Source organism: Bos indicus, chromosome 25 (assembly GCF_029378745.1).
Source record: "Bos indicus isolate NIAB-ARS_2022 breed Sahiwal x Tharparkar chromosome 25, NIAB-ARS_B.indTharparkar_mat_pri_1.0, whole genome shotgun sequence".
In the NCBI taxonomy this organism is placed as follows: Eukaryota; Metazoa; Chordata; class Mammalia; order Artiodactyla; family Bovidae; genus Bos; species Bos indicus.
This window is the reverse complement of record NC_091784.1, coordinates 2,856,776-2,870,750: the sequence shown is the minus strand read 5'-3', so window position 1 is coordinate 2,870,750 and position 13,975 is coordinate 2,856,776. Positions and strand designations below refer to the sequence as shown.

Genomic DNA, 13,975 nt, shown 5'->3' with positions numbered 1-13,975 from the left:
TCCAGATGTTCAAGCTGGTTTTAGAAAACGCAGAGGAACTAGAGATCAAATTGCCAACATCCACTGGATCATCGAAAAAGCAAGAGAGTTCCAGAAAAACATCTATTTCTGCTTTATTGACTATGCCAAAGCCTCTGTGTGCATCACAATAAACTGGAAAATTCTGAAAGAGACGGGAATACCAGACCACCTGACCTGCCTCTTGAGAAACCTGTATGCAGGTCAGGAAGTAACAGTTAGAACTGGACATGGAACAACAGACTGGTTCCAAATAGGAAAAGAAGTACGTCAAGGCTGTATATTGTCACCCTGCTTATTTAACTTCTATGGAGAAACGCTGGGCTGGAGGAAGCACAAGCTGGAATCAAGATTGCTGGGAGAAACATCAATAACCTCAGATATGCAGATGACACCACCCTTATGGTAAAAAGTGAAGAAGAACTAAAAAGCCTCTTGATGAAAGTGAAAGAGGAAAGTGAAAAAGTTGGCTTAAAGCTCAACATTCAGAAAACTAAGATCATGGCATCTGGTTCCATCACTTCATGGCAAATAGATAGGGAATCAGTGGAAACAGTGTCAGACTTTATATTTCTGGGCTCCAAGATCATTGCAGATGGTGATTGCAGCCATGAAATTAAAAGACGCTTACTCCTTGGAAGGAAAGTTATGACCAACCTAGACAGCATATTAAAAAACAAGGACATTACTTTGTCAACAAAGGTCCATCTAGTCAAGACTATGGTTTTTCCAGTGGTCATGTATGGATGTGAGAGTTGGACTATAAAGCAAGCTGAGGACTGAAGAATTGATGCTTTTGAACTGTGGTGTTGGAGAAGACTCTTGAGAGTCCCTTGGTCTGCAAGGAGATCCAACCAGTCCATCCTAAAGGAGATCAGTCCTGGATGTTCATTGGAAGGACTGATGTTGAAGGTGAAACTCCAATACTTTGGCCACCTGATGCAAAGAGCTGACTCATTTGAAGACCCTGAAGCTGGGAAAGATTGAGGGCAGGAGGAGAAGGGGACAACAGAGGATGAGATGGTTGGATGGCATCACCAACTCAACGGACATTGGTTTGGGTGGATTTGGGGAGTTGGTGATGGACAGGGAGGCCTGAACTAAATTGAACTGAACTACTGTATAAAAAGACATATATGTAAGCATATGCAGATATATAGATACTATTTGTGCCCCTCAAAAGAAATAGAGCTACAATACTGCTTTCATTTTAAAAATGTATACAGTATATATACACGTTACTATATATGTCCTGCGTGCATGCTCACTCAGTCCTGTCCAACTCTTTGCAACTCTATGAACTATAGCCTGCCAGGCTCCTCTGTCCACAGGATTTTCCAGGCAAGAATACTGGAGTGGGTTGCCATTTCTTCCTCCAGGGATCTTCCCGACTCAGGGATCAAATTTGCATCTCTGTCTCCTACACTGGCAGGCAAATTATTTTCCACTGAGCCACCTGGGAAGCCCCACCATTTGTCAGCCAACTATTATGATGACTAGGCTTACTGATGCTTGTAAAGCCACAAGATTTGATTATGAGTGTCACTATCCACTTTAGGATTTTCCATCAATCTTGATAAATGTCTGAGCCATGCAAACCCAAAGAAGTTTATCATATAACTTTTAGGCATATATCCATGGTATATGAATGAGACTAATTCACATACCAGAGTGTATTAAAGAGCTCAAGAATCTGAACACCTGGGTTCTGGTCTCAGCTCTATTGTGTACTTTGATGACCATTATATGGATCTCCCAACGGACGAAGACTAGATGGCGCATTTAGGTTTGCCTTGCTTTTAAGTAGTGGACCTTCTGCAGAAGGTTGGTGGATTTTTCAGTGACTGGGGGATGTGTGTGTATGTGCACATGCACATGCAGGCTCAGCTGTGTCCAACTCTGTGACCCCATGGACTGTAGCCCTCCAGGCTCCACTGTACCTGGAATTTTCCAGGCAAGAATACCGGAGTGGTTGCCAATATTTCCTCCTCTGGGGGATCTTCCCAGCCCAGGAATTGAGTCCTGGTCTGCGTCTCCCGCATTAGCAAATGGATTCTTTACCTCTAGCGCCACCTGGGAAGCCCTCAGTGATAGTTGAAGTGAGTCAAAAGAGTCCAGTTCACTGTTGGCAGCTGCTTGCAAACTGGGAGTCCAGAGCCTGGAACCTTTACATGTGACAATATGCCTTTGCCAGTGACCTTCACACCGTCCCAGTTCATGACTATGAAAATTGATAATAATTACAATAGCAGGCACCCTAACATGATTAAGAACAAAGATATAGAACTCTGCAGTTGTCTGCCTTGATCCGCAAGATCATTCTTCTTCTTGTAGCCCCAAGCATAAAAGGGAAATTCTGAGTCAGCCAGTTCTGTTTCTGGACTTGGTTAGGCAAAACTGTGATCAGGTTTAGAAAGGGTTTGAAAAAACTCATGGTGTAACCAACTTAAGTTAGAAATGGGAAGGATTGGTTCTTGAAATAAAAAAAGATTAATGAAGAGAAGCAGGGTGAAGAGAAGGACCAGTCATCCAGGTTCACAGAGTTTTTCCCAATACTTTCATTGTGAGGGAAGGGGCCTAGTATACAAGATGGGAGAGACAATTTTTAAGATGTTTGTGTTATTAATAATCCACTTATTCAGTAATTGCCTTCAACTTTTTTTTTGGAATACTCATTACACAAACCAGTCTAGATTAAATCCCTAGTTATATTCTGCTTGTAGGTGCCAGGGCATTGCAATCAGCGCTTATGGTTTTTTCCATTTCATTTTGAAATACTAAATACCTTTGAGTTGGTATTATCATTTTAATTGCAGGAATAGGAAATTAAGGTTCACGAACTTTAAGTGCCAGGCCTGCACTAGTTAGGGAATCCGGGCAAGATCTGAAGCCAGGTCTTTGTGGCTTTTTCATTCAATATTTATCAAATGCCTCCTCTGTGCCCGAACCCTAGGATGTCGCTGTGAACTAAACAACGTCCCTCTTGGAGCCCATCTTCTGGTGAGAGAGACAGAAGAACAGCAAACAAGTAAATAACACCACTTCAGAGAGTGAAATAAGTTCCAAAGTAAAGACTCAGGGCTCTGTGATGCTCCATCGCTAATCCATTAGGAGTCTGGGGGCAGAAGTAAGCTCCCGCCACGGGTCATTACTTTACGGTTCAGAGGGTCGTGTCCTCATCCCAGGGGAGCACTCCGAGTAGGCAGGAGCCCGGCTGGTCAGCAAGCGGCGTCCCGGCCCAGCGCCCTCTGCCAGGAGCCGCCCGAGGCCCGGCCAAGGGCAGCCAGGCAGCCGGCGGCAGGCGGACGTCGGGCCGCGGGAGGATCCTCGGAATCGACGCGCCGCTGGCCGCGCTCACGACCCGGGCAGTCAGGAGCCGAGTGGCCAGCCCTCAGCGACTGTTGGCCTCGCGCCGTCCCCTCCTCGAGCCCCTACGCCCCCAGTGACCCCGGCCAGGCCTCGGGACCCTCCGGTCCAAGGTGACCCTTAACCTAGCCTCACGACTCTCTCGGCTTCAGGGGACTCCAACCTGACCTGTGACCCTCCTGAGGTGACCCTGGCTCTGACTCTCGACCCTCCTGCCTGAGGTGACCCTCGAGGCCTTGCTACCCCCTGAACTGCCCCTGGCACTGACGCCACACCCGGGGAGTCTGGGCCGTCCTGCCCACCCCACGGCCGTTTTCTAGAAATTTCCAAGCCCTCCATCTTCCCCAGGGCCTCGTCTGCCTAGCCGTGTCCTCGCCAGGCCCATGGTGGCAAAGCACCCTTCTACCGTCGGGAGAAGAGGCCCAGAACTCAACGAAAGACCGTGCTGGAGAAGAAATGGAAGATGGCCAGGAAAGCCAGAAGTCGGGCAACGACTACTTCAGCTGCCTGGAAATGCATGTGGACCACGCGATTCTCCTCACGGGTGGACGCCGCACCCAGGTTCCCGCGTCGCGCGCCCCCTGCCGACCGTGTCGCGGACGCGCGGAGCACTGCGCAGGCGCGAACTGAGCCGGGCCGGGGCGGGCCGGGGCGGGCCGGGGCGGGGCTTCCCCGGGGCGGGTCCGACACCCGCAGGGGCGGCCTGCTGCGCATGCGCGAGCCGGCCGGCGCGCCCCCTGCAGGACCCGAAGCGGCGAGGTCCTCAGCCCGACGCCGGTCGCAGGTGCCCCCTCCCCTCCGCGGCGGCCCAGCAGCTGTCAGCAGCGATCGCCGCCGCGAGGCAAGAGCGGAGCCGGGAGCCGAGGGCAGGGACCCCGCGAGAGGGCAGCGCCGGCCGCCGTCGCCCGGGCGCAGAGGGTCGGTGAGTGCAGCCAGGACCCGCATCTCGCGCGCGCTGGCTCGCAGGGCTCTTGGCTTGGGGGCCACTTCCCCGCCCGGGACGCCCTCCGTTCCGCCGGCCGTCCGCCTCCCGGGCCGCGCACCCGGCCGCTCCCGCGAGCCCGCCGCGCCCCCGCCCTGCCTCCGGCCTCCGGCGCCGGCCCAGCAGGTGCATCTCCCCGCAATGCCAGGCCGCCCTGACTCAGGCTGCCCCTCGGCGAGAGCTCTGGGCGTGTCCTCATCCCCGCAGGCAGCTGCCCAAAGCCGCTCCCCTTGGAGAAACTTAACCTTCCCGGAACTAGAACCTCTGCGGAATCCATTGTGCCGAGACGAGGAGGGTGGACAGACATTTCCTACCTTAAGAGCCGCGGGCCTTCACCCGGCAGACAGTTTGAGCACTTGCTGCTAAAGCCATGCAAGCATCCCTGGCGGGGGAGCCGAGGCAGGGCCGCCAAGGATGCTGCTGGCTCATCTCTCGGTGCAGAGATTACCAGTGTGGGTGGGAATGCATTTTCGTATCGGAGTCCGCCCTGCTCTCAAACCCTCCTTCTCATGAGCCTCAGGGTGGGGGTCCAGTGGCCCACTGTTAGTGGTGGGAGTTGTGTGGGGAACCGAAGGAAGAGGACCTCCTGGTCTAGGTGGAAGGGCCTGCAACAGCCTTGGTGCCCATGATCAGTCTGTATTTGGTATGAATTTGTGTTTACCTAGGTATCCTCTCTTTCCTGAAGTAGACTGTAACCTTCATGAGGGCGGGGGCCGTCTCCTAAAAGAAGGCTTGGGTTGCATCCTGGTGCATATTTGTCCCTCGAATGAATGCCCCTCCCCACTTCCTGGGACTTCACCTGATTAAAGACAGTTACCTGCTAGGGTTATTTCTGTTTGCCCCTCTGCCTCCTGAGCTGTGAGCTCCCTGAAGGCACGGAATGGCTCTTGTTGGGACACATAGCCAGCACTTTGGCACATGTCAGGCACTCCGGGAATGCTTGTTGAAAGAGCGGATGAGACCTCAGAGCGGTGTGGAGACCCAGGCAGGGGAGGTGCAGGTGGAAGAGTTAGGCTCTTTTTCTCCTGAGCACATGCATCATTTGATTCAAAACACTTTGGTGCTGCTTTTTTTAAGATTAAGGATGTTTTCCTTTAAAAAGTTAAGGTCGTTGGAAAAGTAAAAGAAAGGGAAAACAGGTAAAAACTGATGCCATGGGAATCCCCTCTACCTTTTTTAACTTCTCAGGGTGTTGTTTTTTTTTAATTGAACAGTTGCTTATTATGTTCAACAAACAGGATGACATCATCCCTTCTCTAAGGTTATCGATCACCTTTCTGATGAAACAGCATTTTGGAACAAGACAGGGAGTTCACGTTGTTTTATTTTTTTAAGTCACTAGCTTTCCACAGTGTATATGCCAGGAAGTCTCATGGGAACCTGTTTTCAGTTAGTCTCAACTGGGAAGGCCCAGGTAAGACTCCCTAATTGGCAGTTTCTTCTCCAGCCCTACTTCCTGAAATAACAGTAGACTCCTCTGCTCTTGAGGCTTTTAGGGGTGTGGGGGGGAGCAGAGCAGTCTAGAACTCTAGGGAGAGTGATAGGCAAGACTCTGTGCACGACTGGGGACCTTGGGATAGAGCTAAAGAAATTATTTATTCCCAAGTAACTGACCTCAAACAGAATGAGATAAGTGCCACACAGGATATCCAGAAAAGCTGCTGCAAGTGTGCAGAGGTGGAGGGGTGGCTTTTGACAAGAACAGAAGGTCTCAACCCTGGCTGCAGGTTAGAATCTCCCAGGAAAGAGTCCCAGGCCCACACCACAGCCCAGAATCTCCAGGGGTGGGCCTCAGGTATCAGTTTCTATCTTAAAGCACTCCAGAAAATTCCATCATGCAGCCAAGATGAACCCCCAAACCAGTCAGGGTTGTCAGTGGTGGCTGCATGAAGGGGCGAGGACTAGACTGGGAAATAATAGGAAGGATTTCGGAAAGCAGAGACTGGAATAGTGGATGATACTCCAAGCCGACAAAAATCACAGCAGGCCTATGCCCTACCCCCAGGAAAGTGTTAGGCGATGTCCATCCCTGTCCTGGGAGACTTGGGCAGTACTTGTCCCCCTGCCTTGCTGAGTCGTCCCCTACATTTGGAGAGATCTGGAGTCAACGGGCAGAGAGGCACTGTTGCAGGAGCTAATGAGCTTGCTGCCTTGCTTGTTACAGAAGATCCATGGTTACCTCTCTCTGGGGATGCTCAATTGCCTTGTTACCTCGTTTCCTGCACCTCGAGAGGCAGAAGGCTAGTGGGACGGCAAAGCAGACCAAGGCTGCAGCCAAGGTGGCATAGACTTTGTGGAACTCTCTCCTTGTAGCCTCCTCTGGGCCACACCTTTGGTTTAAAAATATACCCCATCACCTGTTGCTGGGAGCTTCAGTGCAAACTCAGAGCCATGTGGTTCTGAGGAGCCCGCCACCACAGATCATGGCACTGAGTGTGAGACTCACCAACTAGGTCTCCATCTGGGCCTCCAGATGACCATGTCCCTGAAGCATGGCCTTGAACCTGGCCTTACAGGGCCCTGGGGCCGTGACCACGTCTTGTAGATTTGTTCCTACCTTATCCAGAGAAGGGCCAGTTGTGTGAATAAGTTGTCCAGAAGCTCTTTTCCGGGGCACTGCTATATGTAAAAGAACTGGATCATGCACTACCATGTATTTATTAGAAAATAAAACGTTTCTAATACATTTATTAGAAAAGATAGCCATATGGGCACTTCCCCAGTGATTCACTGGTTAAGACTCCACAGGGTCATGAGTTCGATCCCTTGTCAAGGAACTGAGATCTCACATGCTGTGCAGTAGCAGAGCCAAAAAATAGGTAAATAAGTAAAATTTTTAAAGATAGCCATATGCTACTGTCCTTAATATGGACATAGAACCATGTCCATAGAACCATAGAGGCAAAGTGAACATGATTAATTTTTTCAATAGCGTGAAATCTATTGCACAAATGTGTGCTGTTCTTAAAAGAGAGCCAGGTGATCAAGTCTACATCCCATTTATGAACTCTTGGTGAGGCCTGAGCCCAGCATCTGCAAGTCTGGTTCTGAGTTCTCTGTCTGTCAGTTCCTGGTTTTCTAGCGGTCCACAGTGAACTTCAGGAAGGCATGCAGACTGTGCTGTGCGCCTGATACTTATTTGTCAATCCCAGCCACCAATTGTGCCAGAGCTCTTGATGAATCTGGGCTGCTGAGTGTTCAGGGGCTCTCAGGTGTGGGGTAGACGTTCTGGCTCCTAAAGCTTTTGCTGTTCAGGTGCAAGTGTTCACGTAATGGTGCTCTTGCCGCATCTGTGGCAATACTATCACGCGCTGGTGTAAACATCCCCAGACTCTGTGTTCATAAATGCTGTGTTCTCAGCACAGGTTATTTTGAAAAGCTGTAACTCACGCATTTTCACCTTTTCCTTGAAGGGATAGATTTGAGTGCATTGGCTTAAAACCAGTAAGCTAACTGACAGTCTGCTGCACTCCTTTGTCACTAGAGAAAAAAGAAAAAGATTTCCAGGTTTAAAACTTCTCGTGAAAGAAAATGTATATTTCCTTCTTAAGTTCTAAGTGCTCATGAGAGACGCTCACCAAATCACTGCAAAGTATCATAAAGCTTTGGCTCTTTAAGGGTCTGCTTAAAGCCACGATATCCCGAAGTGTGTAAACTCCAACACACCTGAGAGATGTCAAGTAAACCAGCAGGCGAGGGCCCATTATCAACCACGTGTCACAGAGTGATGACAGAGCCCCTCTTCCATCAGGGAGCCGCAGCCACTGACACACAGGCCAGCAAGAGTGCCAGGGTGCGTCCCTGTATTAAATATTAGTAAAACCAAATTTTCCCTCATTTCTAAAATAGAATTTCTCACCATTCCTTTACTCCAGATTGTCTTTCCCATCATGCTTGAAGACCAGCAGTGGGGCTCACTGGGAACCATCCTCTATACATATGCCTACTGTTTTCAGTCTGATTTTTTTATGTTCCTTGGGGGTATTGGGACATTCACCTGTGGAATCCATTGAATCAGATATTTTCACAATTTAAGAGATCATGTACTAGGTAAAAGATTAAGCAAAACAGAACACCCTCGAGCAGAATTACAGCACTTCTGGATACCCCTCTACCCACTCTCCGCCCCCACCCAGGTTCCACCCCAGTTCCCTTCCTGGCAGAGAGTCCCAAGGCCCTGGTTGACTCCCCTTCCTGATTCAGTCCCTGCTGCTCCTCCCCCGCCACTCAGAGTTACTTTCTGTTCCCCACTGCTGCTGCTGCTGCTGCTAAATTGCCTCAGTTGTGTCCAACTCTGTGCAACGCCATAGACAGCAGCCCACCAGGCTCGTCCATCCCTGGGATTCTCCAGGCAAGAACACTGGAGTGGGTTGCCATTTCCTTCTCCAGTGCATGAAAGTGGAAAGTGAAAGGGAAATTTGCTCCGTCGTGTCCGACTCCTAGTGACCCCATGGACTGCAGCCTACCAGGTTCCTCCGTCCATGGGATTTTCCAGGAAAGAGTACTGGAGTGGGGTGCCATTGCCTTCTCTGTCTGTTCCCCACACACACTCTTTAATTTCTCCAGAATCCTATAATGCCCTCCCTACCCCAAGGAAACTGGTCTCCTGTGTAACCTCCTGCGAGCCTTCCCAGAGCCACACACTCACGCATGCACACTCACACACACACACGCACACACAAAATCCGGGATGCCCTCCCCACCCCAAGGAAAAAGAAACCCGATGCTGGTCTTCTGTGTTAGCTCCTGCAAGCCTTCCCAGAGCCACACACTCACACACACACACGCACACAATCCGGAGCTCCTCCATAATCGTGTGATGCTTCATTTGGCTTCAGCTGTAGCGATCACAGGTGGCACTAATGGTAAAAAACCTGCTTGCCAATGCAGGAGACGCAAGAGACATGGGTTCTATCCCTGGGTTGGGAAGATCCCCTGGAGGAAGGCATGGAAACTCACTTCAATATTCTTGCCTGGAAAATTCCACGGACAGAGGGACCTGGCGGGCTATATATACTCCATGGCTCTGCAAAAGAGTTGAACACAACTTTTCAGAACACAGTCTGAAGCAACTCAGCACGTAGCGATTACAGTCCATGCGAGCATTTGCAGACTGTGAACTCCTTGGATTAAGAACACTGAATTTAATTTCCAAATCCTTAGTACCTGATGTAAGTGCCCACCACACATAAGCACTTAGCAAGTGTTTGCTGGATGAGTAAATGCTTTTTTGCAAGGCCTCAGGCTCCGCCAGCACACAAGTACTCTCGTGCCTTCTTCAGTGGGTACACACATAGGCTTAAAACCGCTGACTGTTGTGGGCTCCCTGTGTCCATCAGGAAATGCTTTCCCAGCTGAGATGGGCCCTTGCCCACCTTGGTCCTCAGGAAAAGCACCAAGACCCAGCCAACGTCACCAACAAGGCCATCTCTCTCTGTTCTGCATCTGTGTTCAAGAGGGCAGAGCTGTGATTGTCTGTTCTCCATGATGAGGGGATCTCACACCTTGGCCTTGCTGAGACCCCTCCCACCCAGCCATGCCTCCCTCCACGCCTGTGCAGACTTGGCTTCTGTGGAAGAACAGGTGCCAAGCTTGGGACATATCAGAACATGTGATGGAACGCTATGTGCCGGGCCCCAGGGGCCTGTCCAGTTCTTGCTGGCCTTGAGGCCCGCTTGGCAGTGACCTTTTCCAGAAGTGTTTTGTTGTTGTTTAGTGGCTAAGTTGTGTCTGACTCTTCATGACTCCATTGACTGTAGCCCACCAGGCTCCTCCATCCGTGGGATTTCCCAGTCAAGAATACTTCCCACCATTCTGTTCTGTGTATGCAGAGATAAAAGCTTCTTTTGCTTGGGTGCATAGAAACTGGAGGACATATTCAAGCCCATAGTGAAAAAGTCCCCAAATCAGGAAGGAAGGTATCAGGACTCAGCACGTGCTGGCGCGCACCCGACACGGTGCTCCCAAACTGGGAGCATGGTTTTCAGAGGGACCTGGTGCACCCTCGAGAGCATGCTCAGGAGTGAGCAGCCCACGGCTGCACTCACTCTGAACCAGCTCAATTGCTCACCTGAAAAGCAAACACTGAAATAGTCAATGATTTGTGTAATGTTTAATGTTTTAACAGTAAGCAAACAAGCCTTTCCGTGGTAGAAAGAGCTTTCCCTTCCTTTGCTGGCTCCGTCCCGGGAGGTGTGAAGTGAGCCCAGTGAGAAGTCCTCAGATGTTCTTGAGGGGCTCTGCGGGCAGAGCCTGGAGTGGACCCACCTGGGCTGGTTCTGGATCCCAGCACCATCCCCCACCCTGCACCCCGCCGCCACTTCTGGGAGACTCTGAGTGCCGCGGCCTCAAGTGTTTTGAGGAACTTGAACTTCCTTTCCTCGTGTACATTTGCTTTCATAACCAGAAAGCTTCCCAGATTTTGTAATTCTGGGAATCTCCTGCTTTAAATTCCTTTTGCGCTCAGACAGAGCAGACCACTGGTATGGCATTCAGGAAGACTTCAGATAGAGCCAGCTGGCGCAGAGCCATGTGGGGAGACAGAAATACATACAATGGGACTCCCCTGGTGGTCTAGTGGCTAGGACTCTGTGCTCCCAGTGCAGGGGGAGCAGGTTCAGTACCTGGTCAGGGAGCTAGATCCCACGGCTAAAACTAAAAAAGATCCCATGTGCTGCAGCTAAGACCCGGTACAGCCAAATATATTAATTAAAAAAAGAAATACATACTATGTATGGTAGTGAGGCTCCAGGGATATGCTTTCTTTTGGATTTCTAGTGTTAGGTTCTGGGGGAAATATGTACAGATTTTATAGTGGTGTTTGCTGCTTTTAGGGTACATAAGACTGTAGGGGTTCCGTGGTAAAAACAGACCGGGGGGGTGGGATCCTGGGACAGTCGCTTCCTCCTCATCTGAGAAAGGAGGAGGGTACCAGAGCCAGGGCTGGGTTAGGAAGTTCTGAAATATAAAGAATAGGAAAGGAAAGTCTCTCATGGTTTGTGGCACTAGAATAAAGAACACAGTGCCTCTCCAGAGTTCTTGGTTTCCGGGAATCCAAGTTTCTTTGAGAGTATTTGGTTCTGCTGAAGTAAACCTGCTTGCGATCTCTTTTGCACTTTGATTTTCTAACTCAGTGAGAGGTGTTTTACGATTATTTTTTTATTTTTTGAATTATGCCCTGACGCCCACCCCCTCCCCCATTTGCCCAAAGGTGCCGGAGCGTCATGCCAGCGAGCCCCGGGCCCCTCCCGATGTCCCATGAGGCGTCCGTGCTCCCGAGCTCCAAGGTCAGCCCCCTGCACTCCAGAAGCCTGCCAGCCCCACCCCAGAGCCGTTCGTGCGGGGCCACCTCCTCCCAGCCAGACCTCCCGTAGCCCCAGAGGAAGGCCTCAGCCAGGAGCCACTACAGGGACTCAGGTCAGTTCCCCGGCGCCACTGTCCGGGGTTCTGCTCATGGGAAGCTGGACGGGTTGTCTCTCTGCCTTCCCAGCCCCCCTGCTCCTGGAGAGGTGGGATTAAGCCTGGGGACATGTCCTTTCTTGGCCAGACCTTTCCAGAAAAGGAAGTCATTGACTCCTCTGTCCAGAAGACGTCTTTGAACTGTGACCTTTTCACCCTCCGCTCTTGGTCAAGGAGCAATTGTCTTGGCCTCACCAGGCGCCCGTCAGCCAGCCGTGCGGATGACCAGCCCCTCTGGAGGCACCCCTTCCCCAGCTTAGCCTGAACCAGTTCTTGAAACTGTTCGCAGACCACAGGCCTTCGTGGGTAACGCTATACAACTACTCTTTTATTAATGGTCTACGATTTCTCTTAAGACAGGTTTTCCAGCTTGTTAATTCTAAAAGAATTCGGATGACTTACTAAGTTGCTGCTTAATAGCACTTCATACTATCTTAGCTTTAATCGCTTCGTATTTTAACTGTGTGGTTAATGAAAAGCCATATTTTAAGTTAATTTGTAAATAACTTCTCGCAGTTGTGTTTTCTATTAATATTTATTGAGTGCCCTTTAAAGCATACATTTTGAGGAACTACCATTAGATAGATACGGACAGCCACATTTTTTTTTTAAAGCAAGAGTTTAATTTAAAAATGAGCTTTCCTGAAAATGATTTTCAACTAACTAGAGACAGAAGTAAAACTGGCTGTTTCAGAAAACAAATGAGCTCTCGCTCTGTGAGCACTGGGTCTGGAGGTGGGTTCTCTGGGCTGTAGTGTTGGAGTGGGTTAACTAGGGAAGGATTTTCCAGCCATTTGTCTGAGTCTCCCTCACGTCCTGACCCTCCTGATGGGCGGTGTTGGGTCCGTGTGAGTGTGGGGCCGGCTGGTCACACCCAGGACTCTTCCTGTGAGTCATGGGCGCTTCTCCCCACAGGCAGGACCTGGAGCTGTGAAGGGCCCCTCTGCGCTCCAACTGCGTCCTTGGCGTGGACGGTGACCAGGAGCTCTCGGGCCGCCCTCCTCTGCTGGCCTCACCGCCCACCTTAGCTCCAGCCTCGGCCTTCATGCCTGCGGCTTCTGGAACCACGTGCTTCTAGCTGAGGGCGCCCTGGGGCCTTCCTGAGCTCCTCCGACTCCCTCCTTCTCTAGAGGTTGGTGTGGCTCCGTGTCTCTGCTTCTCACACTGCAGTCTCAGAAGGCGGATTTCCCTCAATCTAGGGAGAGCTTGATAAGCCTCTGTTCTTGTTTCTGCTGTCTCTGTGTTTGGTGATCCATCTCGCATCAGATTCTCCCAGCTCCGTGTGCTGGATTTAAATTAGAACATTCGGGGTGGGAGGAGGTTCAAGAGGGAGGGGACATAGGTATACTTACGGCCGATTGACGTTTTTGTTCAGCAGAAAGCACCATGACATTGTAAGGCAGTTATCCTCCAGTTGAAAAAATATCAACTTTCACAAGTGACTTAGGTAGATTCTCTCTAGAGGAAAGTGATCAGTGTTGTCAGGTGGAGGCCCGCAGGCCACTGCTCACAGTTAAAGCAGGAAAAACTGGTCCTTAGGGCTCCAGGCGGGAGAGCACGCGCCCTCCGGCCACTTTTGTGTCCTGTGGTGTCGGCTCCCGGGTCAGGGCCCTCACTGCTCCCCCACAGCCCTCTCCAGCTCTCAGACATCAGCCCACAGCCAGGACTCTGAGCTGACTTTGCTTTTACTGTCCTAGGATGGTGGAGAGTAAAGTGTCAGGGCTGGGATTCCATCAGTCTGAGTTTCGGCCAAGAAACTGCACATTCAGGGACTTCCTTGGTGGTCCAGTGGCTAAGACTCTGCGTTCCCAATGCAGGGGACCCAGGTTCCATCCCTGGTCAGGAAACTAGATCCCATATGCCACAACTAAGACCCGGCATATCCACATAAATGAAAAAAAAAAAAAGAGAGAGCACATTCATATCAACTGCAGAGAACGTGTGAATAGCATTCATCACGATTGCCACTCTGGTGGTCACGGTGCAGCTGGTTCCAAAAGAAACTAAGTCAGCTTCCTAACAGGGCGTGTGTTCCTGGAACTCACAGAACAGGACAGAACAGACCTGGCGCCCCCTCCTCCCGGAGCTGGTCTGAGTCAGACTGGGACACAGACAGGTGCTGAGGGTCTGTGTCTCAGGACCAACTGTCCC

General features: G+C 50.7%; 2 protein-coding genes across 9 annotated transcripts in view; one reads left to right on the top strand and one right to left on the bottom strand.

The window, feature by feature from the left end:
- Positions 1 to 3,972, bottom strand: part of LOC109578063 (ATP-binding cassette sub-family A member 17-like) — a 111,479-nt gene extending 107,507 nt beyond the window's left edge. For all 3 annotated transcript variants that reach the window (XM_070779473.1, XM_070779470.1, XM_070779472.1), the window contains exon 1: positions 3,171 to 3,972. The gene's annotated coding sequence lies outside the window, so the exon portion shown is untranslated. The remainder of the gene's footprint in view (positions 1 to 3,170) is intronic.
- Positions 3,973 to 4,119: 147 nt separating this feature from the next.
- Positions 4,120 to 13,975, top strand: part of ABCA3 (ATP binding cassette subfamily A member 3) — a 41,437-nt gene continuing 31,581 nt past the window's right edge. For 2 of the 6 annotated variants that reach the window (XM_070779463.1, XM_070779458.1), the window contains exons 1-4: positions 4,120 to 4,306; positions 11,577 to 11,782; positions 11,913 to 12,130; positions 12,740 to 12,956. The gene's annotated coding sequence lies outside the window, so the exon portion shown is untranslated. Of the gene's footprint in view, positions 4,307 to 5,703; positions 5,781 to 11,576; positions 11,783 to 11,912; positions 12,131 to 12,739; positions 12,957 to 13,975 lie in introns of those variants that run through there. The other 4 variants (XM_070779461.1, XM_070779459.1, XM_070779460.1 and 1 more) reach the window with 4 other exon arrangements.